The 26,783-nt window shown below is 44.0% G+C and overlaps 1 pseudogene; it reads left to right on the forward strand.

The window, feature by feature from the left end:
* Positions 1 to 865: 865 nt before the first annotated feature.
* LOC126355308 (F-BAR domain only protein 2-like) overlaps positions 866 to 26,783 on the forward strand; it is a 33,493-nt pseudogene continuing 7,575 nt past the window's right edge.

Here is a 26,783-nt window from a genome sequence, read left to right on the forward strand (position 1 = left end):
CAGTATGGCGGAGTCACAGGTGGGAGGGGCAGTAGCATCCCCTGAGAAAACAACACGGGTGCCAGCAATGGGGAAGCTGGCACCCGAGGGGTCGGAGGGTGGGTGCCCAAACGTGGATGTAGCTGATTTTGGTGACGACGTACCTCCCGGTCCCCCGCCTGCGAGGTATAGAGCCAGCGGCCATTGCAGCGCAGGACTACTGCCAGTATCCAATGTGGATTGCAACCAAATCAACATGCCGAGACCGACATACCCGGTGGAAAGCCAGGTACCCAATTTTGCAAAGACTGGCGAGGACCAGGCCAGAGGAGGTGCAGCAGAGTCCTAGGTTGGTGCCCGTAGAGGAGCTCTGTGGGGCTGCATTCTCCCATTGGCATGGTTCAGTATGCCATAAAGAAAAACGTCAGTGCCTCCTCTGCAGGAAATTCATGCACATACTTTTTCATATGCATCTTAAATGTTTGCACCATGTGCTCAGATTCCCCATTCGATTGTTGATGAAAGGGGGGAGAGCAAATGTGCCGAATACCAAGGCACCTACAAAAATCCTGGAAGGTCTGCGAAATAAACTCAGGTCCACTGTCCGATACCAGGGTGACTGGCAGATCTTCCACAGAAAAGATTTTTGCTAGTGCCTGGATTGCAACTTCTGAAGTGGTTGAGGAGCAGCAAACTACATATGGGAATCGGGAATAAGCATAATGGACAATGAGCCAAAAGCAATTGAGAAATGGGTCCACTGAATCTATGTGAACACATTCCCATGCCTGGGTTGCAGGCAGCCATGAAGAGAACGCTGTATCATCTGTAGCCAGAAGGAGAACTCCATCCAAGGCTGAGAGGTGGGGTCCAAGGCTCGGCCTGGATGTCGGGACAACCACCCCTGCTGAACGAGGTCAACTTCTTGCCAGAGAGCCAGGTCAGCTGCCGTTTCCCTGGTGACTCTAGAACTAGTGATCGGGAAGAAATCAACCGCTTGGCAGGACACGACATCCGAATGAAAACCCATAATCTCCTCCCGATCGAACTTAGGATCCGGGTTGTAACATTACAGGACATATTGGGACATATTGAAGTATTCGATACTGTAGACTTTTAGGGGATGTCGATACAGATATGCAAAATGTAAAGGGAAACTTTGGTGATGTTTAAATATTGTACTGTGTCAATATTAGAACATTTTGCACAGAAAGAATAAGAATATAATTAATGTAAATATATATTAGTGTTAGTAACCTATTTTCATTCAATTTTGTAATTATATTTCATTTTGTAAAAGAAAGACTCACTGTTTGCTGTAGCTCTGATTAATTGTATAAATTATCAGTTTTGAGCTAAATTATTTCGTATAATATGGACAAGATACTTTTAAAAACTCACCAGCTAAAGAGAAAGTCTGTAAATGAACGTTTAATGCACACTTCTGGAACTTTCTATGGAGAAATTCTATATTATGATCACAAAAATACGAAAACTTGTGAAAACTGTTTGATAACCTAATTTCGAAAGACGATTTGTATCAAGAAATATTATTGCTAAAAAGATTTATTTACGTTTTGAAACACGATTTAAATCATTTTACATATAAATAGTTGTTCTAAATCACTCAAGAAATATCCAGAATCAAATGTCAAGAAATTTCTGGAAACATCGGTACAAATCTGGTGAAGGTTATCCAGAAGTTGGTAGAAAAATGTTATAAAATCTATTTGGAAATTATGCTTGTAAGAATTTATATGTGCTGATCCTTTTACTTGCTTTAAACTGTGCTAAAGTTCTGTAATGTCTGATTTGGTTTTAAGTCGTGAATTGCTATCGTATTGTGAACAAAGCATTGTCAAAGACTCTGATTGTTTGGAAGGATATTAGTATACCTAGGAGTTGTCAGTTGCCAGTTCAGATATGCAGTGCGGTTAGCTCTGAGAGTCAGTTGTTGAGTCTGTGAAGTCTGTCAGTTCTGTTTGTAAATAAACGTCTGTAATGAAGAATTACTTGTTGTCGTCAATATGAACTCAAGACCTTTTGCATGAAGCAGACACCTCCTAATGCAATGTTTTAATTAGGTGTTGAGGAGCTGAAGTGTTATAGGGTCTACCGGAAGACGGGAAAGAGCATTGGCATTGGCATGCTATCTGGTAGAGAAAAAAATGAATGTCATAATGGAGGAACAAGGCCCAGCACTGCAGTCTGTGGGCCACCCTATTCGGAATCTGAGAGGCAGGGCCAAATAACGATATTAATGGCTTATGGTCAATGACTAACTGAAATTTCGCACCATACAAGAAAGGGTGAAACTTGGTAATAGCGTAGACAATGGCCAAAGCCTCTTTTTCCACCTTTGGGTAATGAGCCTGCGCAAGACTAAGAGTTTTAGACACAAATGCCAGTGGCTGCTTGGAGTCATCCGCATTGTGATGGGCTAGGACCACCCCCACCCCATACTGTGAAGCATCTGTAGCCAGGACCAACGGCTTATGGGGGTCAAAAGCAGCCAAACAAGGCGCTGACGTGAGGAGGCCCTTCAACAACATGAACGCTCGCTCACATGCAGGTGACCAATCACAAGAAACTCCCTTTGCCCAGAAGGCAGTACAGGGTAAAGGGCTATGGTGGAAGCCCTGGGAATGAACCAGTAGTAATAGGGAATCTTGCCTAAAAAAAGCTTGTAACTCCTTCAGCGAAGCGGGCAGCGGAAGGTCAATGATACCTTGGACCAAACTTCCTAGTGGCTGGACGCCATGCCGAGAGATGGTGTAACCCACATACTCAATGGACGGTTGGAAGAAGTTCGGCTTATGCAGGTTGCAACGCAGGCACACGGACCTGAATTTGAGAAAGAGGGTTTGAAGGTATGCAAGTGTTCCTTCGTGCTGTGGCCTGTGACAATAATGTCGTCCAGGTAATTAATACAGTGAGGGATTGTCGACGTGACGTGCTCAAGATAATGCTGAAATATCGCCGTGGCATTGGATATTCTGAAGGCCAACCACTGGTATTGGTAAAGGCCAAACGGGGTGTTGATGACTGCCAACTGATTGGAGTCCTCATCAAGTGGTATCTGATGATAAGCCTCCAAAAGATCGATTTTCAAAAAATATTGGCCTCCCGCCATGGCAGAGAACAATTCATGAGATTGAGGCAAGGGATAGGTGTCCAACACCAATTGGGAATTAATGGTGGCCTTGAAATCGCCACAAAGAGGGTTTCCTGACAAAACAAGGAGTGAAGCCCACTCACTAGAAGAAATGCGAAGAATGACCCCAAGGGCTGTCAGCTGGTCTAGCTCCACTTTTACCTGAGGGCGGAGAACCAAGGGGATCTGCCTCGTGCGTAGGAAACGCTGGCACGCCAACGCCTTCAATGTTAAGTGAGCTTCAAAGCCTGAAACACGCCCCAGGCCCTCGTCAAAGATATCCTTAAAGTCAGAGATCGAAGATTTCAATGATTGATAGGGAACGTCTTCGGAGACCAACTGTATGGTGTCTGCGATAGAAAAACTGAAATCTTGAAAGACATCCAATCCAAAAAGGTTAGTGGAGCTCGCATCACCGACAACAATAAAAGTAAGAGGCCGAGTGACTGATTCATAAATAATGTCGGTAGTGAATTGACCCAGCAGGAGAATGAACTGTTTACCATAACCGCGTAGAAGCCGGCAAACTGGCGCCAACAGAGGTGACCCCAGGTCAGAGTAAGTTTGCGCATTCAAGAAGGAAACTGCCACACCCATATCTACTTGCAGTTGTAATCGGTGCAACCGAACTGACACCTCAATAAAGAGTTTGTGTGCCAATGCGTTGGGAGCCTGGCCTGATTAAAAACTTCCTGAATGTCAACGTCCATGTCCTCTGTACCTGCTTCCTTCAATTCTTTTGAGGCTGAGTGGCAAACTTTAGCAATGTGTCTTTTTTATTACATTTGTGACAAATGGCCCAACACTGAGGGCACTCCGACCGATCATGATGTATATAGCATGAGGCACAGGATGGTAAAAGGGGCCGGCGGCCGGAACTCTGTTTATGCGCCGTGCGTAAACAGTACCCCTCACACATCATCCACCCCGGACGCAGTGGATGTGGCCGTGCCACCCTGAACCGCGACAACATCACACCACGCTTCCAACTGTTGACCTGCAGCATGAGAGACTTCATACAATTGAGCAATGGACAGGACTTCCTCAAGGGAATGGTCTTCCAACTGCAGGGCCCATTGCCGGACCTCCCTATCACGGGCTGAACGAACAATGACCTCGCACACCATCACATGGGCATACGACCCCCGTGATTGCTCCATGACAATATGACACTTGCGACTAAGACCGTGCAGTGTAGCGGTCCACGCCCAGTAAGACTGATGGGGCTGTTTCTTGCATTGATAGAACTCGACCCTAGCCGCCACATCATGCGTGTGGCAGCGATAATATGAAGACAGCAATGAACACAATGTGTCAAAAGACAAGGACGAGGATTCCTGCAATGGCACTAGCTGCCGCATAATGTGATACAGAGAGGGAGATATCCAAGACAAGAAAAGAGCACGACATACCTCCGCGTGGGCAACAAGAAAAGCCTGGAAATGCTGCTGCAGGTGATGTTCATATGCATCCCAATCCTCCACCATCTCATCATACGGAGGAAAGGGAGGAGGGAACGGCGCTGGAGCAGACTGCGTGGAGAGCAACGCCGGAAGCACTTGTTTCATGGTTGCCATGAGCTCAGTCTGCTGCTCAACCAAAACCCACACTAAATCCTCCATGCCATGGATAAGCTGCGAAACCAGAACAACGACACAACATGCGAAAGAACAACCCTACTCATCACCAATTGTATAGTAACATGATTCACGTTTCCGTCTCACTTCACATAGTGTAGACCGGGAACTGTCTGCTAGGCATGCCCGATGTGAACTGACTGGGCACGGCCTGTGCTGCCTGAGTTGTTGTTGTTGATCTTCTGGCAGTGGGCACGGCCATAATCTCGCGTGTCCTCTGGTGGATGGGACTTTACTTGTGGCAACTACTGTCTGTGATGCGCCATCCTGATGTGTGCCTCCTGCGATCTTTCTGGTGGCGACTGCAATTCCACGTGGGAAAGATATATATAAAAAACAAAGATGCTGTAACTTACCAATTGAGAAAGTGCTGGTAGATAGACACAATAAAAACACACAAACAAATTTCAAGCTTTAACAACCCAAGGTTGTTTCATCAGGAAAGAGGGAAGGAGAGGAAAAGACAAAAAGATGTGGATTTTAAGGGAGAGGGTAATGACTCCTGATGAAGCAACCTTGGGTTGCGAAAGCTTGAAATTTGTGTGTGTGTTTGTGTGTTTTTTATTGTGTCTATCTACTAGTGCTTTCTCATGCTCTTCAATTTTTTAATTTCTTTATATTCACCCATTTGTCTGTATTAGTGATAGTGAGCAGACATGTGAAAAGTTCTGCCACATTAATATTGTTCAAAAATGAATATTCAAATCAGACAATAAAGAAGTGTTATAAACATTATTTGTGAGATGAAGTTTATCTAAAAACCATCTGTTCATCATTCTGCAATGCATTGAGAATCCTACATCAAGAGGATCAAAGTAGACAAGAATAATTTGTGTGAGCAGAGGAAGGGATGATCCAGAACCATTATTGTAATACCAAGCTGTATGCGCAATACTGGTAACAAGAAAAAGAAGTACGTAAAGTTAAATGCTGAATATATGTATGAATGTCGAAGGTCTGTTGATATTAGTGCCAGTTAATGTCCACTCAAGATATGTGTACGTTCCAATTTCTTTCAATTATTCTTTCAAAATTTCCCTTTTAATAATTTAAGCAGCAATTTTTAATCAGTTTCCAATATATATTACATTTTATCCCTCCCCCCCTCCGCAACTGTTCATGACAAGAGCCTGCTGTTGTTATGTAAAAGATGCATGCTGAGCAGTGATAAACTGGAGTATTTCTTTCATCGAAATGTTTGTAAGGTGACTTAGGTCTGACATTAACAAGTGGAGAAAATAAAACCCTCACTCGTCACCCAGTTTGTTATAGCAAGAACAAATGTAATTTAAGGAACATAGTACTTTATAGAGAAACATGTAAGACACCATGAAGTACTGGTTGTGTATAACTCTGAACACACTGACTGAACAATGGTAATACAGGTTATAGGCCAAACATTTGTTTGTGATTGCTTAAATAATACTGTTTCTTGGCGGCTCTTCAGAGCATCCCAGAGGCTGACCCAGGAGGCCTGTATAAGAAGACCTGTGAACTGTACAGACATGCAATCTCTGAAATTGTGCACATCATGAGTGAAAGTATATCAGCCATAAACATAAATTTAACTGTATTTAACATATCTTGTATGATAAATTGTATTGTCAGTATTGTCTTACATGCATGGTGGCAGTCAAGTTAGTACAAGTCAACCACCACCTCTGTGAGGAACAACTTCATTGACTTACTCTCAGTATGCTCTTGTTCAGCCATGTTCTGTGTCATTTTTGTATCTGATATGGAAAAATGCTCTGTTAACAAAGTGTTTACTATTTAATAGTATGTCTCTGGTACTTCTGGCCATAGTATAGTATTGAGTATGCACACTGGTAACCCATTATTCTGCATTCCCATGTCATGTTGCCTTTCCACAATGACCATTGTTGTTTGTTGTGAAAAATGTTTTGCCATACAGTGCTTCCTCATCGTATCACACATCAGATGTCATGTGCCAACCTCGTCATTCATGTGCAGTACAGAGTGTCACCACAAATATGTTGGACACCACTTTTAACTATGCACTCACAACCTCACATACCATACCACCTTCATATCCCTGCGTTGGGTTCCGTCACCTCTCCCCCCCCCCCCCCCCCCCCCCTCTGCCATCCACTGATGGCAGCTATTTTGGACACTGTAGAACAATGAATGCTCAGCTTGAGTAAGTGGTCATCAAACAGGATCTCAGTTTCTTGAACCCACAACTAACTGCACAGCACTTAAGAATCTACCTCTCCCAATGTTGTGTCATTTTTTTGCTCTTCAGGCAGAGCCGCCCCATCTACTCAGTATGGCAGCCATGGCCAATCCTACCAGGCCATTCATGTCTCCCCTGCCATCTGCATTCACGCCCATGTCATCCTTGTCTACTGCACATGCCACAATGTGTGCCCCTCCCACTGCTGCTGAGATGTCAGGCACCATTCCATTTTTGCATACCACCCTCATTCATTTGAGTGTACTGCCTTCATCGAGTACACAGTTTTGTACTCCAGTGCTTGCCTAGGCCACTCCACATGGCCTGTTCCTTAAGCTGCCTCACCCTAACAAAGATAGCTCTCTCACATGGTTCAACCTGGTGGACCCTTTTCTGGACCTTAGCAGCATCAGTAATGATGATGCACTCTCTGTATGCATCACTGTACACTGACATGCTGATGTGGAACTTATCAGAGGTACCAGCTTGATCCCACCGCCTGCCCCCTCCTCCCACCCTCTGCCCCCGATGCCTGAATGCAAGGAAGACCATCGTCAACCATCTTTCTCGCTCACAGTAGAAAGCACTTTATCACATAATTTATGTGTAAACTATCAGCAAAAGGTTGCCCTCTCAACTCTGGAATCACCTATATGCCTTTGTCAATCCTAACAACCTGCAGGGTGCTGCCTTGTGGGCTGTTTGGATAGTCAAGCTTCCATATGACATCTAGCTGCAGCTCTTACCTTTGTCTACAGAACCATTGGAATGTAGACTTTGACATGCAGATTACATATATCAAACAAGTGTCACTGCCAGCTCATCACTTCTGCAAGAATAGATTCTGCTACCTATATTGACAGTTCTGCTGTGGATACAGCTACCCCTTCTCCTTGCTCATCCAGAGTAGGCCACGCAAGATTGTGTACATAATGAGATTGAGCAGTGCAACCACATAGCAGCAGACCAGCTGCACTCTCCACTCCCACTCTACACCTTCTACTCTCAACGGCTCCTAGCACACTGTATTTCACGCACTACTGCTCATTCTACCTACTCCAAAATCAGTCATCATACAATGTTCATCTCATGTCTGGATGCCTCTACATGCTTGACAGGTTTACTGACACATGCTTCCAGATTGGCATCAACACGGATGCAAGTGTTATCCCACCAGCTCTCACTCCATTGAGCATCCTGCCCGTATCTGGTACCCTCCATACAGCTAATAATTCAGATATCAAAGTTCACAGTGTAGCCATGCTACAGCTTTAGCTTGCTCCATATGACAGTTCCCATGGAAGTTCCTTGTGGCAGATGTCGAGAGTCCTGTTCTTGGGACTGACTTCCTTAAGCACTTCTGCCTCTCACTGGACATCTAGTCTGCTGTGCTGTTGCATCATATTTCTGGCACATGCATAACAGGTTGCTTCATTCCACTGACTACAGCCCCCACATCTTGATATAACAAGCTTGTCCATCTGTCATCACAGTGTACACATCTGACAGCTCAACTTGCCAACTCCCTCATCGAGCTCTTACTTCAATGTCATGACATTGATGTCTTGATGCCAGCAACTATATGCTCCATCTACTGGTCATGGATGCATCTGACAACCTGACATGTATAATTTGCATAGTCAATGCTCTTCCTGCTTTGGTACTGATGCTGCAACTTTGGCTGATGAAAAAACACACTTCCAAGCCATGGATTTGACAGATCAGTGACCCTTCATTTATGAACATTGTGTGTTATGTTCCCACCCCTTCTTCTCACCTCATGGCTATTTCAAATGGTACCTGTCATAGGTTAATGACCACAGAATACCCTCCTGTGCATTAGAAGGCAAGGTACCTGATAGCTAACAAACTGCACCATGCTAAGGCCGCTGTGCAGCAACTGTTAGACACGGGTATAGACCACCGCTCTTCTAATAACTGGTCTTCAGCTGTCCACCAGGTCTCTAAGAGAGATGGTACCTACAGGTTGATCAGAAGCTACTGCACACTAAAAATGAACACAGTAATTGATAACTGTTCCCTTCCACACATCTAAGACTTTGAACAACAGCTGATTGGAGCACATGGGTTTAGAGTCAGACACTGCCACAAGGTTTACCATCAAACCCCTATGCAAACTGATGACACCCTGAAAATGACCAACATTACACCACTCATCCTACTCAAATATTGTTTCACACCTTACAGACTGAAAAATGCTGCCCAAACCTGACAGCGATTTATTGATTCTCTACTTTTCCTACTGCCATTTTGCTGTACATATCTGGATGACACACTTATCTCTTTCTCTTCCAATAACAAACACAAGAAACACTTATTGCAAATGTTACATGTCCTTGCAGACAATGGTGTTAAAAGTAAACAAGATAAAAGTCAACTTCGTCATAATGGTATCATGTTCCTTGATCATGAAGTTACTCCTGAGGGCCTTCTATGCCTTCATCTCTGAGCTACCACTACCTGAAACCTACCATATATTTGCAGGTTTATGGGCATGGTAAACATTTTCAGGTGCAACTACATGTTGAGAATTAACTCCATTATTTCTCCTCTTGAAATGGATGAGCAGGCGCACTTGCAGCAACAAGATCCAGGTGTACATAATCTGTTACAACACTTGTCTACATTATTTATAATGGAATCCTGACTCCTACTTGGCTCAGCTACTCCAGTGTTGTGTGACAGTTCTACTGGTACACTACAGCTCCTAGTTCCTTCTGCCTTGTATTGCACAATCCTCAACATCATTCACAATGTGAACCATCCATGCATAAAAGCCACCATGTGCCGTCTTAGTGAGTGCTTTGTTTGGCTCGACATGAAAAGTGACTGCCATACCTGGGTGTGCACATGTATTGTATGCCAACATAGCAAGGTTGGTCAACAGGCATTACCTTTTCTTGGACATTTTGACATCTTAAAAGGATGTTTTTGCCACATCCATTTTGACCTAGTTGATCCCCTGCCTCCATTGGAAGGTTTCAAATACATTTTCTCTATAATCAACTGGACTAGACAGATCAGCCGATTCAGTAGCCCATACTTTTCTTTACACCTGGCTGGCCCACTTTGGCAGTGCACTTTTAGTCACTGCAAATCAGGATTGACAATTTGAATCACTTCTTTTTGCTAAGTTCTGTAATCTGTGGGGTATTTCCAAGCTTCGTACCACTGCCTACTACCCCTAAAGTAATGGACTTATAAAACACTTGCATCACACTCTGAAAGTGGCACTCTTGTGTCACATCAGTGGCTGGGCAGAAGTGTTACTGTGCGTCCTCTTGGGCATATGTACCACCTTCAAAGAGAATTTTGAATCATCTGTAGTCAAGGCACTGTATGGTGAACCTTTGATCCTTCCTGCAGAGTATGTTGAGGGCTCTGATCCTCTTCCGTCCCCCTCCACCCTACCCACATTAGTTAAGAGCATATGCTCACACATTTTGTGCATTTGTGTGCCCCCTCCCCATGCTCAAATAGCTCCACATGTCTTCATTCACAGCTACCTACGACTGTGTCGTACTCTGTGATGACTAGGTTCACGCAGCTTTGCAGCACTCTTATCTGGGGCCCAACAAGGTACTGTTGTGCTCTACCAGCACCTTGGTTGTCCTCCTCAATGGTAAGCCCCAAATTGTATCATTGCAAAAGTTAAAACCAGACTGGACAATTGAAAACAGCATGATGCAAGACCGATCACTAGTGAATCTGCTCGAGGTGAGTGTTGCAACTCATTGTTAGACCAAAGCTCGCTGATTCTTGCATTCTCTTCTGACCCCCTTCCCTCCAAGTGATAAAGTGATCCCCCAGCTTGTTGCTCAGAACAAGTGATTCTTGTGTGCTCATTCCAATGACTGATCTCTCACGAGCACCTCTGTATGTCGCAACAATCGCCATCAGAGTCTCCCCATTCATCCTTAAAGATCTTTTGATCCAGATCTGCAATGATACACTCTTCATTCTCCATACCCCTCCCCACTCCTTTGACAGCCCAAACACTGCCCACAATGCCATTTTCAAACATTAACCTTTACCTCCTACTGCAGACAAGGCCAGCATAACTCTCTCCACTGACTTCTCTGTGAGGCTTACCATTATCATACCTCTTCTCTTCATGTCATCGAACGCAGATCATCCCCTCGACTCCCCCGCTCCCTTTATGGCACTGATATTATGTGCTTTCCTCATCTCCTGCTTTCTCACAGGGCAACAGTCCAGCATCATCTTTCCCCCTTCCCCCCTTGCACCTGCACAGGTTTTCTGTTATTTTGTAAATAACTTGGGTCCGTATACTGCAGCCATAACTTATTAAACTTTCAAGAAAGGTACAACAATAAAAATTACAGAAGCCCACACATCCATGGTTTGATTTGCTTCAACAAACCACCAAACTCTCTTAGAATGTGTACAGGGAATGATTTTCAAACAAAATTAAAATCTTTTCTGATAGAAAAGTGTTTATATTCATAAACCAGTAGCATACTAGTTGTAATGTAATTGTTGTTGTTGCTATGGTCATCAGTCCTGAGACTGGTTTGATGCAGCTCTCCATGCTACTATATCCTGTGCAAGTATCTTCATTTCCCAGTACCTACTGCAACCTACATCCTTCTGAATCTGCTTGGTGTATTCATCTCTTGGTCTCCCTCTACGATTTTTACCCTCCACGCTGCCCTCCAATACTAAATTGGTAATCCCTTGATGCCTCAGAACATGTCCTACCAACTGATCCCTTCTTCTAGTCAAGTTGTACCACAAACTTCTCTTCTCCCCAATCCTATTCAACACCTCCTCATTAGTTATGTGATCTACCCATCTAATTTTCAGCATTGTTCTGTAGTGCCACATTTTGAAAGCTTCTATTCTCTTCTTGTCCAAACAATTTATTGTCCATGTTTCACTTCCATACATGGCTACAATCCATACAAATACTTTCAGAAACGACTTCCTGACACTTAAATCTATACTCGATGTTAACAAGTTTCTCTTCTTCAGAAACACTGGCCTTGCCATTGCCAGTCTACATTTTATATCCTCTCTACTTCGACCATCATTAGTTATTTTGCTCCCCAAATAGCATAACTCCTTTACTACTTTAAGTGTCTCATTTTCTAATCTAATTCCCTCAGCATCACGAGACTTAATTCAACTACATTTCATATCCTCGTTTTGCTCTTGTTGATATTCATCTTGTATCCTCCTTTCAAGACACTGTCCATTCCATTCAACTGCTCTTCCAAATCCTTTGCTGTCTCTGATAGAATTACAATGTCATCAGCGAAACTTAAAATTTTTATTTCTTCTCCATGGATTTTAATACCTACTATCAATTTTTCTTTTGTTTCCTTCACTGCTTGCTCAATATACAGATTGAACAACATCGGGGAGAGGCTACAACCCTGTCTCACTCCCTTCCCAACCACTGCTTCCCTTTCATGTCCCTCGACTCTCATAACTGCCATTTGATTTCTATACAAATTGTAAATAGCCTTTCTCTCCCTGTTTTTTACCCCTGCCACCTTCAGAATTTGAAATAGAGTATTCCAGTCAACATTGTCAAAAGTTTCTCTAAGTCTACAAATGCTAGAAACATAGGTTTGCCTTTCCTTAATCTTGCTTCTAAGATAAGCCGTAGGGTCAGTATTGCCTCACGTGTTCCAATATTTCTACGGAATCCAAACTGATCTTCCCCAAGGTCAGCTTCTACTAGTTTTTCCATTCATCTGTAAGGAATTCCCATTATTATTTTGCAACCATGACTTATTAAACTGATAGTTCGGTAATTTTCACATCTGCAACACCTGCTTCCTTTGGGATTGGGATTATTATTTTCTTCTTGAAGTCTGAGGGTATTTCCCCTGTGTCATACATCTTGCTCACAAGATGGTAGAGTTTTGTCAGGACTGGCTCTCCCGACGACGTCAGTAGTTCTAATGGCATGTTGTCTACTCCCAGGGCCTCGTTTCGACTCAGGTCTTTCAGTGCTCTGTCGAACTCTTCACACAGTATCATATCTCGCATTTCATTTTCATCTACATCCTCTTCCATTTCCATAATATTGTTCTCAAGTACATCGCCCTTATATAGACCCTCAGTATACTCCTTCCATATTTCTGCTTTCCTATCTTTGCTGAGAATTGGGTTTCCATCTGAGCTCTTGATATTCATACAAGTGGTTCTCTTTTCTCCAAAGTTCTCTTTAATTTTCCTGTAGGCAGTATCTATCGTACCCCTAGTGCGATAAGCCTCTACATCCTTACATTTATCCTCTAGCCATCCCTGCTTAGCCATTTTGCACTTCCTGTCGATCTCATTTTTGAGACGTTTGTATTCCTTTTTTCCTGCTTCATTTACTGCATTTTTATATTTTCTCCTTTCATCAATTAAATTCAATATTTCTTCTGTTACCCAAGGATTTCTACTAGCCCTCATCTTTTTACCTACTTGATCCTCTGCTGCCTTCACTACTTCATCTCTCAAAGCTACCCATCTTCTTCTACTGTATTTCTTTCCCCCATTCCTGCCATTTGTTACCTTGTGCTCTGCCCGAAACTATGTACAACCTCTGATTTAGTCAGTTTATCCAGGTCCCATCTCCTTAAATTCCCACCTTTTTGCTGTTTCTTCAGTTTTAATGTATAGTTCATAACCAATAGATTGTGGTGTGTCCATATCTGCCACTGGAAATGTCTTACAATTTAAAACCTCATTCCCAAATCTCTGTCTTACCATTCTATAATCTATCTGAAAACTGTCTATATCTCCAGGCTTCTCCCATGTATACAACCTTCTTTTTTTATTCTTGAACCAAGTGTTAGGTATGATTAAGTTATGCTCTACACAAAATTCTACCAGGAGGCTTCCTCTTTCATTTCTTACCCTCAGTCCATATTCACCTACTATGTTTCCTTCTCTCCCTTTTCCTACTACCGAATCCCAGTCGCCCATAACTATTAAATTTTCGTCTCCCTTCACTTTCTGAATACACTCCTGGAAATTAAAATAAGAACACCGTGAATTCATTGTCCCAGGAAGGGGAAACTTTATTGACACATTCCTGGGGTCAGATACATCACATGATCACACTGACAGAACCACAGGCACATAGACACAGGCAACAGAGCATGCACAATGTCGGCACTAGTACAGTATATATCCACCTTTCGCAGCAATGCAGGCTGCTATTCTCCCATGGAGACGATCGTAGAGATGCTGGATGTAGTCCTGTGGAACGGCTTGCCATGCCGTTTCCACCTGGCGCCTCAGTTGGACCAGCATTCGTGCTGGACGTGCAGACCACGTGAGACAACGCTTCATCCAGTCCCAAACATGCTCAATGGGGGACAGATCCGGAGATCTTGCTGGCCAGGGTAGTTGACTTACACCTTCTAGAGCACGTTGGGTGGCACGGGATACATGCGGACGTGCATTGTCCTGTTGGAACAGCAAGTTCCCTTGCTGGTCTAGGAATGGTAGAACGATGGGTTCGATGACGGTTTGGATGTACCGTGCACTATTCAGTGTCCCCTCGACGATCACCAGAGGTGTACGGCCATTGTAGGAGATCGCTCCCCACACCATGATGCCGGGTGTTGGCCCTGTGTGCCTCGGTCGTATGCAGTTCTGATTGTGGCGCTCACCTGCACGGCGCCATACACGCATACGACCATCATTGGCACCAAGGCAGAAGCGACTCTCATCGCTGAAGACGACACGTCTCCATTCGTCCCTCCATTCATGCCTGTCATGACACCACTGGAGGCGGGCTGCACGATGTTGGGGCATGAGCGGAAGACGGCCTAACGGTGTGCGGGACCGTAGCCCAGCTTCATGGAGACGGTTGCGAATGGACCTCGCCGATATCCCAGGAGCAACAGTGTCCCTAATTTGCTGGGAAGTGGCGGTGCGGTCCCCTACGGCACTGCGTAGGATCCTACGGTCTTGGCATGCATCCGTGCGTCGCTGCGGTCCGGTCCCAGGTCGACGGGCACGTGCACCTACCACCGACCACGGGCGACAACATCGATGTACTGTGGAGACCTCACGCCCCACGTGTTGAGCAATTCGGCAGTATGTCCACACGGCCTCCCGCATGCCCACTATACGCCCTCGCTCAAAGTCCGTCAACTGCACATACGGTTCACGTCCACACTGTCGCGGCATGCTACCAGTGTTAAAGACTGCGATGGAGCTCCGTATGCCGCGGCAAACTGGCTGACACTGACGGCGGCGGTGCACAAAAGCTGCGCAGCTAGCGCCATTCGACGGCCAACACCGCGGTTCCTGGTGTGTCCGCTGTGCCATGCGTGTGATCATTGCTTATACAGCCCTCTCGCAGTGTCCGGAGCAAGTATGGTGGGTCTGACACACCGGTGTCAATGTGTTCTTTTTTCCATTTCCAGGAGTGTAATTTCTCTTATCTCATCATACATGTCTTCAATTTCTTTGTCATCTGCAGAGCTAGTTGGCATATAGACTTGTACTACTTTAGTAGGCGTGGGCTTCGTGTCTATCTTGGCCAGAATAATGCGTTCACTATGCTGTTTGCAGTAGCTTACCCGCATTTCTATTTTTTTTATTCATTATTAAACCTACTCCTGCATTACCCCTATTTGACTTTGTGTTTATAACCCTGTATTCGCATGACCAGAAGTCTTGTTCCTCCTGCCACCGAACTTCACTAATTTCCACTATATCTAACTTTAACCTACCCATTTCCCTTTTTAAATTTTCTAACCTACCTCCCCTATTAAGGGATCTGACATTCCAAGCTCCAATCCGTAGAACGCCAGTTTTCTTTCTCCTGATAACGACGTCCTCTTGAATAGTCCCCACCCGGAGATCCAAATGGGGGGCTATTTTACCTCCGGAATATTTTACCCAAGAGGACGCCATCTCCATTAACCATACAGTAAAGCTGCATGCTCTCAGGAAAAATTACGGCTGTAGTTTCCCTTTGCTTTCAACCATTCTTAGTACCAGCACAACAAGGCCGTTTTGGTTAGTGTTACAAGTAGTTGCCCCTGCAACTGCTGAAAAGGCTGCTGCCCCTCTTCAGGAACCACGCGTTTGTCTGGCCTCTCAACAGATACCCCTCCATTGTGGTTGCACCTACGGTATGGCTATCTGTATCGCTGAGGCACGCAAGCCTCCCCACCAATGGCGAGGTCCTTGGTTTATGGGGGGGGGGGGGGGGGGGGGGGGGTAATGTAATACATGGAAAAAATAGGCTTAAGATGCTACAGTTACAGAATATAAAATATTTGTAAGTGCAATTACTGTTGTGCTATTATTTCTGACATTTGCAAAAGCCATTGTGATGGCTTCATGCAAATAAAATGTAAATAAATTAAATAAATAGAAGAATTTCTTCAGTAACATTCACACCTGCCAGCCCGTGCCTTTTTTGAAGTATTTAGGTATTTTGACTGGCTCCTGTATCTCACACATTATTCTTCCTTGTTTATGATGTGTCTTAACTGTCCTTTAGCAAAGTTAGTTGTTTTAGAAATCAATTTTATCTTATTTTTTTTAACTGTAAAGTCCAATCAAGTTTCAAGGTTATTGAGTATTCTCAGGAACAGAAATGTCACCAGGCTGTGCCATGGGCACCACGTAAATGAACCTGGACTATCAAGTAATAATTTTTGTATACTGTGCACTTTTATTTGTGTGTTATTTTACTCTTTTAGTCCTCCTATTTTATTCCTACAATTTAACAAAGCAGTAATTGGTATTAATCCAGAACAGATAACATTAACTTTTTTGGTGGTGGTTAAGATAATGTATACAAATAAAACAATTTACAATTATGTTAGCCAGAGTTTGGTAAAAATAAGAACATTCTCATCAGGCCTCTTCAAAATAAAGGAGGGCTGGACCATCTTTTAGTTACAAAAATAGGTATACATTACATATGGAATTCTGGAGTATTTCTATGTAAAACATTGCTCTATCATTCTTACAGTCATTGAAATAAATAACACTGGTTTTGAAACAGGAGAAAAAAATACTTCTGCTTTCAGGGAATACAATTATGTTTGTTAAATTAAGAAATAATAACAATGACAGAAGAAGTAGTGAATGAAATTTTGTTACTAGGAGTCACACGACAACAGAGCTGCACTAAAAGCATGATAAGTGGCTTAGAAACAAACGCTGATCCGTGACAGTAAAACTGCCATTCTCATCTGACAGTGGCACATAGGGATGACTGCACAATCCTAACAAGATCTTGGACTCCTCACATGTAGCACAGACCCATAATGTATTTTCTCATCACGGTGGTGAAGTTAGAGGAGGTACACTTCAAGAGTCAACTGGAACTGCTTCAGAAAGGGTCTTAACACAGAGCTTGATAGAATACCTCAAAAGTGTGGAGACTATGACTTCACAGATCTCACCAAGCTAATTTCAAACAGATCAATACTGTGAGTCTGATGGATCCAGACTACCAAACCTCCACTCATACCACACCAAGAGCTTCACCAGAACAATCCATTTGCTGAAGAGGCCACACATGCAGGAGGAAAACTGTTACAATGTCTTACCGAAGTCAGAAAGACAAAGTAGAGCAAACTGGCAAAAAGTCTCAACATCAAAGTGGAAAGTAGTGCAGACTGGAAACAGTTAAAAAAAAAATCAGTGGAGATCCCACATATGCCTGCAATGATTTCACCTAAGTGACTGTACACCAATTACTGTTCAGCTGCAAAATCACAACAGACATGACTTTAGAAACCATTAAGAGGTCTCAAGCTTCTATGCAAATACACTCCTGGAAATGGAAAAAAGAACACATTGACACCGGTGTGTCAGACCCATCATACTTGCTCCGGACACTGCGAGAGGGCTGTACAAGCAATGATCACACGCACCGCACAGCGGACACACCAGGAACCGCGGTGTTGGCCGTCGAATGGCGCTAGCTGTGCAGCTTTTGTGCACCGCCGCCGTCAGTGTCAGCCAGTTTGCCGTGGCATACGGAGCTCCATCGCAGTCTTTAACAGTGGTAGCATGCCGCGACAGCGTGGACGTGAACCGTATGTGCAGTTGACGAACTTTGAGCGAGGGCGTATAGTGGGCATGCGGGAGGCCGGGTGGACGTACCGCCGAATTGCTCAACACGTGGGGCGTGAGATCTCCACAGTACATCGATGTTGTTGCCAGTGGTCGGTGGAAGGTGCACGTGCCCGTCGACCTGGGACCGGACCGCAGCGACGCACGGATGCACGCCAAGACCATAGGATCCTACGCAGTGCCGTAGGGGATCGCACCGCCACTTCCCAGCAAATTAGGGACACTGTTGTTCCTGGGGTATCGGCGAGGACCATTCGCAACTGTCTCCATGAAGCTGGGCTATGGTCCCGCACACCGTTAGGCTGTCATCCACTCACGCCCCAACATCATGCAGCCCGCCTCCAGTGGTGTCGCGACAGGCGTGAATGGAGGGACGAATGGAGACGTGTCATCTTCAGCAATGAGAGTCGCTTCTGCCTTGGTGTTAATGATGGTTGTATGCGTGTTTGGCGCCGTGCTGGAGAGCGCCACAATCAGGACTGCATACGACCGAGGCACACAGGGCCAACACCCGGCATCATGGTGTGGGGAGCGATCTCCTACACTGGCTGTACACCTCTGGTGATCGTCGAGGGGACACTGAATAGTGCACAGTACATCCAAACTGTCATCGAACCCATCGTTCTACCATTCCTAGACCGGAAGGGAACTTGCTGTTCCAACAGGACAATGCACATCCGCATGTATCCCGTGCCACCCAACGTGCTCTAGCAGGTGTAAGTCAACTACCCTGGCCAGCAAGATCTCCGGATCTGTCCCCCATTGAGCATGTTTGGGACTGGATGAAGCGACGTCTCACGCGGTCTGCACGTCCAGCACGAACGCTGGTCCAACTGAGGCGCCAGGTGGAATTGGCATGGCAAGCCGTTCCACAGGACTACATCCAGCATCTCTACGATCGTCTCCATGGGAGAATAGCAGCCTGCATTGCTGCGAAAGGAGGATATGCACTGTACTAGTGCCGACTTTGTGCATGCTCTGTTGCCTGTGTCTATGTGCCTGTGGTTCTGTCAGTGTGATCATGTGATGTATCTGACCCCAGGAATGTGTCAATAAAGTTTCCCCTTCCTGGGACAATGAATTCACTGTGTTCTTATTTCAATTTCCAGGAGTGTACATTCATAGTGGCTAAGCTGGAGTAGGTAATATCTAATAGTAAGCAGAACAGAAAAGCTGGTATCAAGAAACTAATGGTTGAATAAAATAAATAAATAAAAATTAACTTTGAATACAAATCAATGAAATGCTTGCTGGACACAATAAAATGTTATCTTACTAACGTGCAGATCGCAGTGACATGAAGGAAGGTCAGGCCAGTTGTAGTGTAAAAACCAGGGGAGGAATGAAATGAGTCGAAAAAATTCCTGTCTGTATCATTATTCCATCACTCCATCGAGTATAAGAAATAAAATGCTCCACTTATCACAAACATAATGAAAGCGAAATTTGTTCACTCACAAGTAGGATTCTGCCCTGGATAATCAAATATTGGCTACAACCTAAACCTGACATAGTGTGTTCAGGGTGACTTTGTGCAAAGAGAGATTACTGGAGTGCTCTGACAGCTGTGTATGACCCCATTAATCAGATGAGGCTTCTTGGCATTCATGTCTCCATAAAACACTGGACAGAAATTACGGCATAGGTGGTATATGAGATGATTCATTTCATAAGTGACCATGCCTTTACAGGATAGGATATATTTGTGACTTGATGGGAAAAGATTGTTCTTGGTAAGTGCATAGTACAGGCGAAGTGCTTGGGCCATCAACGGGAACTGGGAGTATGTGTGGTATAAAGCTTGGCTGGAATATTTCATAAATTAGATTGGCACACTAACAGATGATGGACTAGGTTTAGATGTTAGTGCCTGTCTTCAAAGGTCTTACTAAGTTCTTCAGCACACTGGGCAAGACATTGCTTGTTACTGAAGATGTGCCATCACAGATTGTTAGACTCTATGGGAGAACTTTTTTGTGTGGAATGATGGCCAGTATCAAGTGCAGGTACTGTTCAAAGTTGGTAGTTTTTATATGAATTGACGTTTTTGTGAAACCATCAGAGATGTGGATGTTAACATAGAGGTAGGTGGTTTGAAAGGGATAGGAAAGGAGATTCTGAGCATGCAGAAGCACAATGACTAAGTATCATGGGCCTACATATGGTTACGAAAACATTATCAACAAACCTGAAGAAGGCAGGAAGGGGGTTAGGATTTAAGGAAACCAGAAAGCTAGAAAGCTATGAGAAGCTGTTAGCTACTCATAGCAGAAGCTGTTTCTGTTATGTACCTTTACATTACTTTTATGTTCTCATTATTATTTTTAGTTTTTGGTCCATATTTCCTTAAACTGCCCTTCTCACATATTTTATTTCTTATTTCAGTTAACTGTCCAGTGCAAAATTAACCAAAATTATGTTGCAGAAGCTCTTTTAGCACTTCAGGATCCTAAGAGTAAAGAATTGATTACAGCAAAAAATCAGAAAGTGGTTGAATTTGAAAGTTGCATTTCAGTGACTCAACATAAATTTCTTCATCAGGTTTGTTTATCCTTTTAAATTTGTCTGTGTTTATCCTATTAGAAGACTCATTCAAGCAAATTAATTTGCACACATCATATTCTATGTATTTACAGTACATACCACTAAAGATATCTGTTATCTTCCCTACCATTCATGTCTCAGAGGAGCTTCTGGATTTTGGGAAAGTTTGCCGAGGTGAAACCAAAGAGATGATTCTAACATTGACAAATAAGACAGGTAATACCTACTAAAATGCAAAATATGCTCTAAATTAGATATTATTATTCCAAAAGTTGAGGCAATCAAAAATTGTCCAAATAACACTAAAAAAGAAGTTTATCTCATTAAATGGAAGTCACTTTGAAAATGTGCATAGATGTGCATACCTAGGATCACCTTGTAATTTTCTGTGATAGTAATCCCAGGTGAAAATACAAGCACAGCTGACTGGTTGAGGTATTACTTTACTCTCATAACTGTAGAAAGCTATTTCCCTATAGTACAAGTTGATTGATAGAGCTAAATTAGACAGACTGTACAAAAATAAGCTCTGGAGCTTGATGCTGTTTTTGGTAGGTTTGGAGAGCTTTGGTCACAGATGCTACACTACTCTACCAGTAAAATAATGGAAAATCTGGTCAGGCATAACTACACTGTAAATTGACCCAATGGAAATTCCAGTATGGAACAACAACAATATGGAAATAATATATTGCTATTCACATCACAGAGGAGGCCCTGAGTCACTGATAGGCACAACAAAAAAGAGTACTAGAATATTTCAGCTTTTCGACCAAGTCCTTCTTTAGAAACAAAAATATCACACACATCCACACAACTTACATGTGGCCACTGTCTCTGGGTGCTAAGGCCCAACTGAGGCTGTGTTCGACATGAGTAGCATTCCATTTGGAGTGGGTAGTAGGGATAAAGAAATGGTGGCAGATGGGGAGAAGGAGAGGGCGTATCATGACAGGGTAGGGAAGCAGCTATTTCTCCATTTGGAAGCATGCAGCAATGTACTGAGAGCAGGATAGCACTGCTAACTGTAACATCAGAATGTAGTGCAAGGGAGGGATGGGAGCAAGGAAGAGGATAGGCAGCTGAACAACAAGGACTACCATGAGATGAGGCATATGTTGTAGGGAGAGTACACAGCTGCACAGTTCAGGAAGGCTACTGCTGCTGCGAAGAATCCAGATGCCACAGTCTATGAAACAGTAATTAAACTGAAGCACATTGTATTGGTGGCATGCTTAAGAGAGACTACTAGTTATCATAAGCTATTGGACTAAGACTTTTGTCAAATGTAGACAAAAGACATACACATTCACACATGCATAACTCACACACATATGGCCACCATTGTCTCTGGGTGTAAAGTCCCACCTGTGACTATGTCTTAGGTGAGCAGTGCTCTCAGCTGGGGTAAGTAGTGCAGATTCAGAAGACGTATGGGGTATGTGGGTGGGTGGGGGTGGGGGGGGGGGGGGTTGTTGAAGAAGCTAGTGTTGCCTGTGGGAGTGTGTAGAAACACAGAAACATAGTGGATGTAGGTTAGTGGTCTGCTAGGTACAAAATTAGGAAATTGTTGGGGAGTGGAAAGAGAGAGAGGGAGGGGGGGGGGGGAGGCAGGGGGAGTAAAAGGTAGAGAAGAGGAGTACAGAAGATGAAGGATTATGTAGGTGTGTTGGCAGGATATAAGACATGTGTAGGACTGGATTGGAGTAGGGAATGGCATAGTGGGATATTGGGAGTTGGAGACAGGGACTAGTGAAGGTTGAGGGAAGGGGGATTATGGGAATAAAGGATATATTGCAGGAAGAGTTCCTACATGCACAGTGCAGAAAATCTGATGTTTGTGGGAAGAATCCATATGGCACGGGCTGTGATGCAGTTGTTGCAGTCAAGTATAATGAGTTGGGTAGCATGATTAGCAACTGGTTGGTCCAGTTGACACATGGTCACTGTCTGGCTGTGTCCATAAAAGCAAACAGACCATTTGTTACTGGACACATAGGACACTTCAGTGTGGCTGCAGCTAAGTAGGTAGATTACATGATTGCTCTCACAGGAAGCTCTGCCTTTGATGTGATAGGAGATGCCTATGACAGGACTGGAGTAAGTGGTAGTGGGAAGATGTATGGGACAGGTCTTACATCTATGTTTGTTTGCTGGCATATAAGTCATGAGGCAAGGGAGTGAGGGACAATGGGAGGAGTATGGACAGCCAAGGATATTGTGAAGGTTAGTTGGGTGATAGAATACTTCTGTGGGAGGAGTAGGGATAATAGTGGGGAACATATTTCTCCTATCATGACTTGAAATGGGGTATCATCTGGAGCCTTCCCACCAATGCCAGCTTATCTGAACTGTGCAACTGGGAACTCTCTACGCAACACATGCCTCATTCCCATAAATCCAATGGCCTCAGCCTTCTCTAGTCCATGTCCTCCTCCTACCTATGACATCTGCTGCTTCCACTTCAGCCCTACACATGCCTTCTACCCCATCAGTGCAGCTGCATAGTCCTCTCCCTTTCTCTGCTTCTCTCCTTTCCCCTCTACGATTCCCCACTCCACTCCACCCTCCACCATCAAATGCATCCTCCTAATGTTGGACCTAGCAGTCCACAATTCTGTCCTCACCATGTTCCTGCACTCCCCAACAGGCACCACTAGCATCTTCCCCCGCCCCTATCTTGCCATCCAGTCTCCTCCGTGCCCCATGTCTCTCCTATATCCTCATTACCCATCCCTGATACAGTCACAATCAACTTTTAGCATCTGGTGATGCCAGTGGCCATATGTGTGTGTCTTATGCATGTGAGAATGTTGGTGTTTTATCTATATGTGACAAAGGACTCAGTCAGTACACAAAATAATGGAAAGGCACACCCGCCTACAGTGAACCAATGCATGGAGCACAGAGACAAGTAACAGGAAACATTATTTTGGCTATCTTTTGATTCTTGCTATTTTTCTAGAAAAACTACTCACATTCACATGCACAATCACATAGACATCCAAATATGCATTTCCATGGTCACAACAAGACCGATTATTGATACTCAATTATTAAAAGCAGTTGCCTGAACAGATGTAACTGGGAATACAAAGAGAAAGAAGTGGGCAAGAGGCAGGTCTTTGAACAGATGACTCAATGGCTACACAACAAGGTGAGAGGAGTACAGAGAGTAGAGCAAAAAGAGTTTTAGGAAGAGGTAGAGAGGGCAGGAGAGGGGGAGGGGAGGAGAGGAAGGTGGAGATAAAGAGGGAGAAAGGAAGTGGAGAGAGAAAGGAGAGTGTTAGAAAAGGGAGGAGAAAGAGGGGGATAAGGGGGAGGGAGGAGAGAGAGAGAGAGAGAGAGAGAGAGAGAATGAGGAGAGAGATACAGAATGCTCACAGTGGGGGAGGGGAGGGGGAATGTGGTGGGAGAAGGCAGTGCAACATCTGGACTGAAAAGTAGTGGTGTGGACAGACAGAGGGAGGGAAAAGGTTAGGTGAGGCAGTGGAACAGATTAGCAAAAGTTTAGGACAGGGACTGCAAGAATATAGGGCATGCTGGAGAGACAATTCTCATATACATAGTTCAAAGAAACTTATGCTGGAACTGAGTATTTAAATGGCCCAAATAGTGAAGCAGCTGTTGGAGTCATTTGTGTTATAGTGTGCAGCATTTTTAGCAACTGGATGGTAAACTTTGCTGTTTGCCACAACTTGGTAGTGGCCATTCATGTAAGTAATCTGTTAGTTACTTGTCATGCCAACACAGTACAGCAATTGCAGCACACCTGACATATAACACAGCTGCTTTCACTTGTGGCCTCTCTTTTAGTGGTAGGAAATTCCTGTGACTGGACTGCATTGGGAGGTAGTGGGTGGGAGTATGGGACAAGTCTACTGTGTGGACCAACCACAGGGCAATGACCCATGGGGTGCATAATTGGGAGTAGCACTGGAATGAGGATGGATAAGTATATTCTATAGGTTGTGTGGGTAGTGCAGTGGGTGATATGGACAGGTTTTTTGGTAGCATATTCAATACTCAGGGTATGATGAAAGGTAGTCAAAACCCTGAGGGAGAATGTGGCTGAGCTTTTGAAAGGCAGGGCGATACAGGATGATCAGAGGAGTGCTGGTTGTTGGTTGGTTAATAGGTTTATTGGTGTCAGAGGAGGAGATGGCACAGGAGATTTGTTTATGAAAGAGCAGGATAGGATATTGTCTGTCAGTAAAATCTCTGATAAGGTTATTGGTATATTTCAACAATTCCTGCTTTCTACTCTACACGCAGTGCCCGAGGGAAGGTGAGATTATAAGGAACAGACTTTTCCACATGAAGCAGGTGCCAGCTGTCAAAGTCGCAGTACTTTTGGCAGTTGATATGTTTGATATGGATAACCTATCTATGGAGTCATCTGAGAAATTGAGATCAACATCTAGGAAGATGTTTTGATGAGCTGAGAAGGACCATATGAAGTGAGTTTGAGAAAAAGTGTTGAGGTTATGTAGGAAAGAGGAAAGGTTGGCAAGGCCGTGCCATGAGTCCAGATGATAAAAATGTCATCAATTAATCTGAACCAGACAAGAGGTTTTGGTGTTGACTGGATAGGAATGACTCCTCCAGATGGCCCATAAATAAATTGGTATAGGATGGTGCCATCTGAGCACCCATGGCTGTACCATGACTTTGTTTATGGATTTCACTTTCAAAAGTGAAATATTTATGAATCAGGATATAGGAGGCTATGAGGAGTAGGAAGAGTTGGTCAGTTTTGTGTCAGGAAGATTATTCTGACTATCTTTTAAGTTAGCTATTTTTCTAGTAAAACTACTCATATTTTCATGCACAGACACATAGCTGCAAAGCCATGGATGTTAGGAGATGTTGGTATACAAGGTCATTGCATCTCAGTGACTAGCAAGGAGTCTGGTGGTAATGGAACAGGAACTGTGGAGAGGCAATGAAGGAAGTGAGCAGTGTCTTGATTGTACAATGGCAGATTACAGACAACAGTTTGGAGGTGTTGGTCAACAAAGGCAGAGGTTTGTTCTGTGGGAGCATTGTACGCAGCCACAATGGGACAGCCAGTAGTGAGACCTGTTGAATTGGGTTTGTGGAGTTTGGGGAGTTGGGAAAAGGTGGAAGTGCAGAGGTTGCTGGTGTGAGGAGAGATAGGGATTCCGGTGTCAGGTTTTGGGATGGACCTAAGGCATTGGAAAGTTGCTTGAAGTCATATTAGACTTCTGGTATGTACTCATGGTTGTAAGGTTTGAATGCAGATATGCTGGAAAGTTGGTGGAGACCTTAATCCACATAGGCACAACAATTCAGGACCTCTGTGGCTGAGCCTTTGTGTGCAGAAAGGATGTTAATGTCTGGACTGTTTTTTGGGTTACGGGTGGCAGTATGTTCCATACACATATGGTGGACTCAGGAGGAGGGATTTAGGAAGAAAGGTGAGACCAGGTTAGAAGTGAGGCCCCTGAAAGATTTACCAAGAAAGAAAGGAAAGAAGGGAGTTTTGTCAGAAAGACAGACAACAGTGTTGAGGGCTGTGTGTTCAGGAGTGGTGTGTTCCATGGAGGGAGGAGGAAGTTTATGAGGATTTGTTAGGCAGTATGTGCAGAGTATGCCAGCAAGGCATGGTCAGGGAGTGATGGAAATGCTAATCCAGCTGGTGAAGGTCAATAGTTCCTGTTGCAGTGATGGCACTCAGGATGTTGTGGTCACAGAGTAAAAGGATTTTCTGTAGGCTGTGAAGAATAGTGTTAGCTTGGATTGTATGGTTATCAAGGACCAGATTCGTGAGGGTGAGGGACAGACAGAATTGAAAAAGGTAAAGGTTTTTGCAATAGGATGAGTGACAGCATGAAAAGTCATTTTTAGTGCTACATACATTAGGTGGGACACCATGTGCCAGACAAGATTACAGAAAAAAGAGAGCTTAGTCTGACAGCAGTGTTCTTTTCAGTGTGCCTGTCTGCCACTCATTGCGTCTTCTGTGTGACAAGCAGCAATCTGTCCCATTCAAATAGCTTCCATACAGTCATTTGTTTATGAATTAATGTTTATTAATTATATTGATATCAAAATTTACTGTAAAGTTATGGAAGGGAGATTCCACATAGCATTTCAATGAAGGTGTTTTTCATTTGGATTTTCTTTTGTAAACTGAAAGTATAGGCTT

The sequence above is a fragment of the Schistocerca gregaria genome, chromosome 3 (assembly GCF_023897955.1).
Source record: "Schistocerca gregaria isolate iqSchGreg1 chromosome 3, iqSchGreg1.2, whole genome shotgun sequence".
In the NCBI taxonomy this organism is placed as follows: domain Eukaryota; kingdom Metazoa; phylum Arthropoda; class Insecta; order Orthoptera; family Acrididae; genus Schistocerca; species Schistocerca gregaria.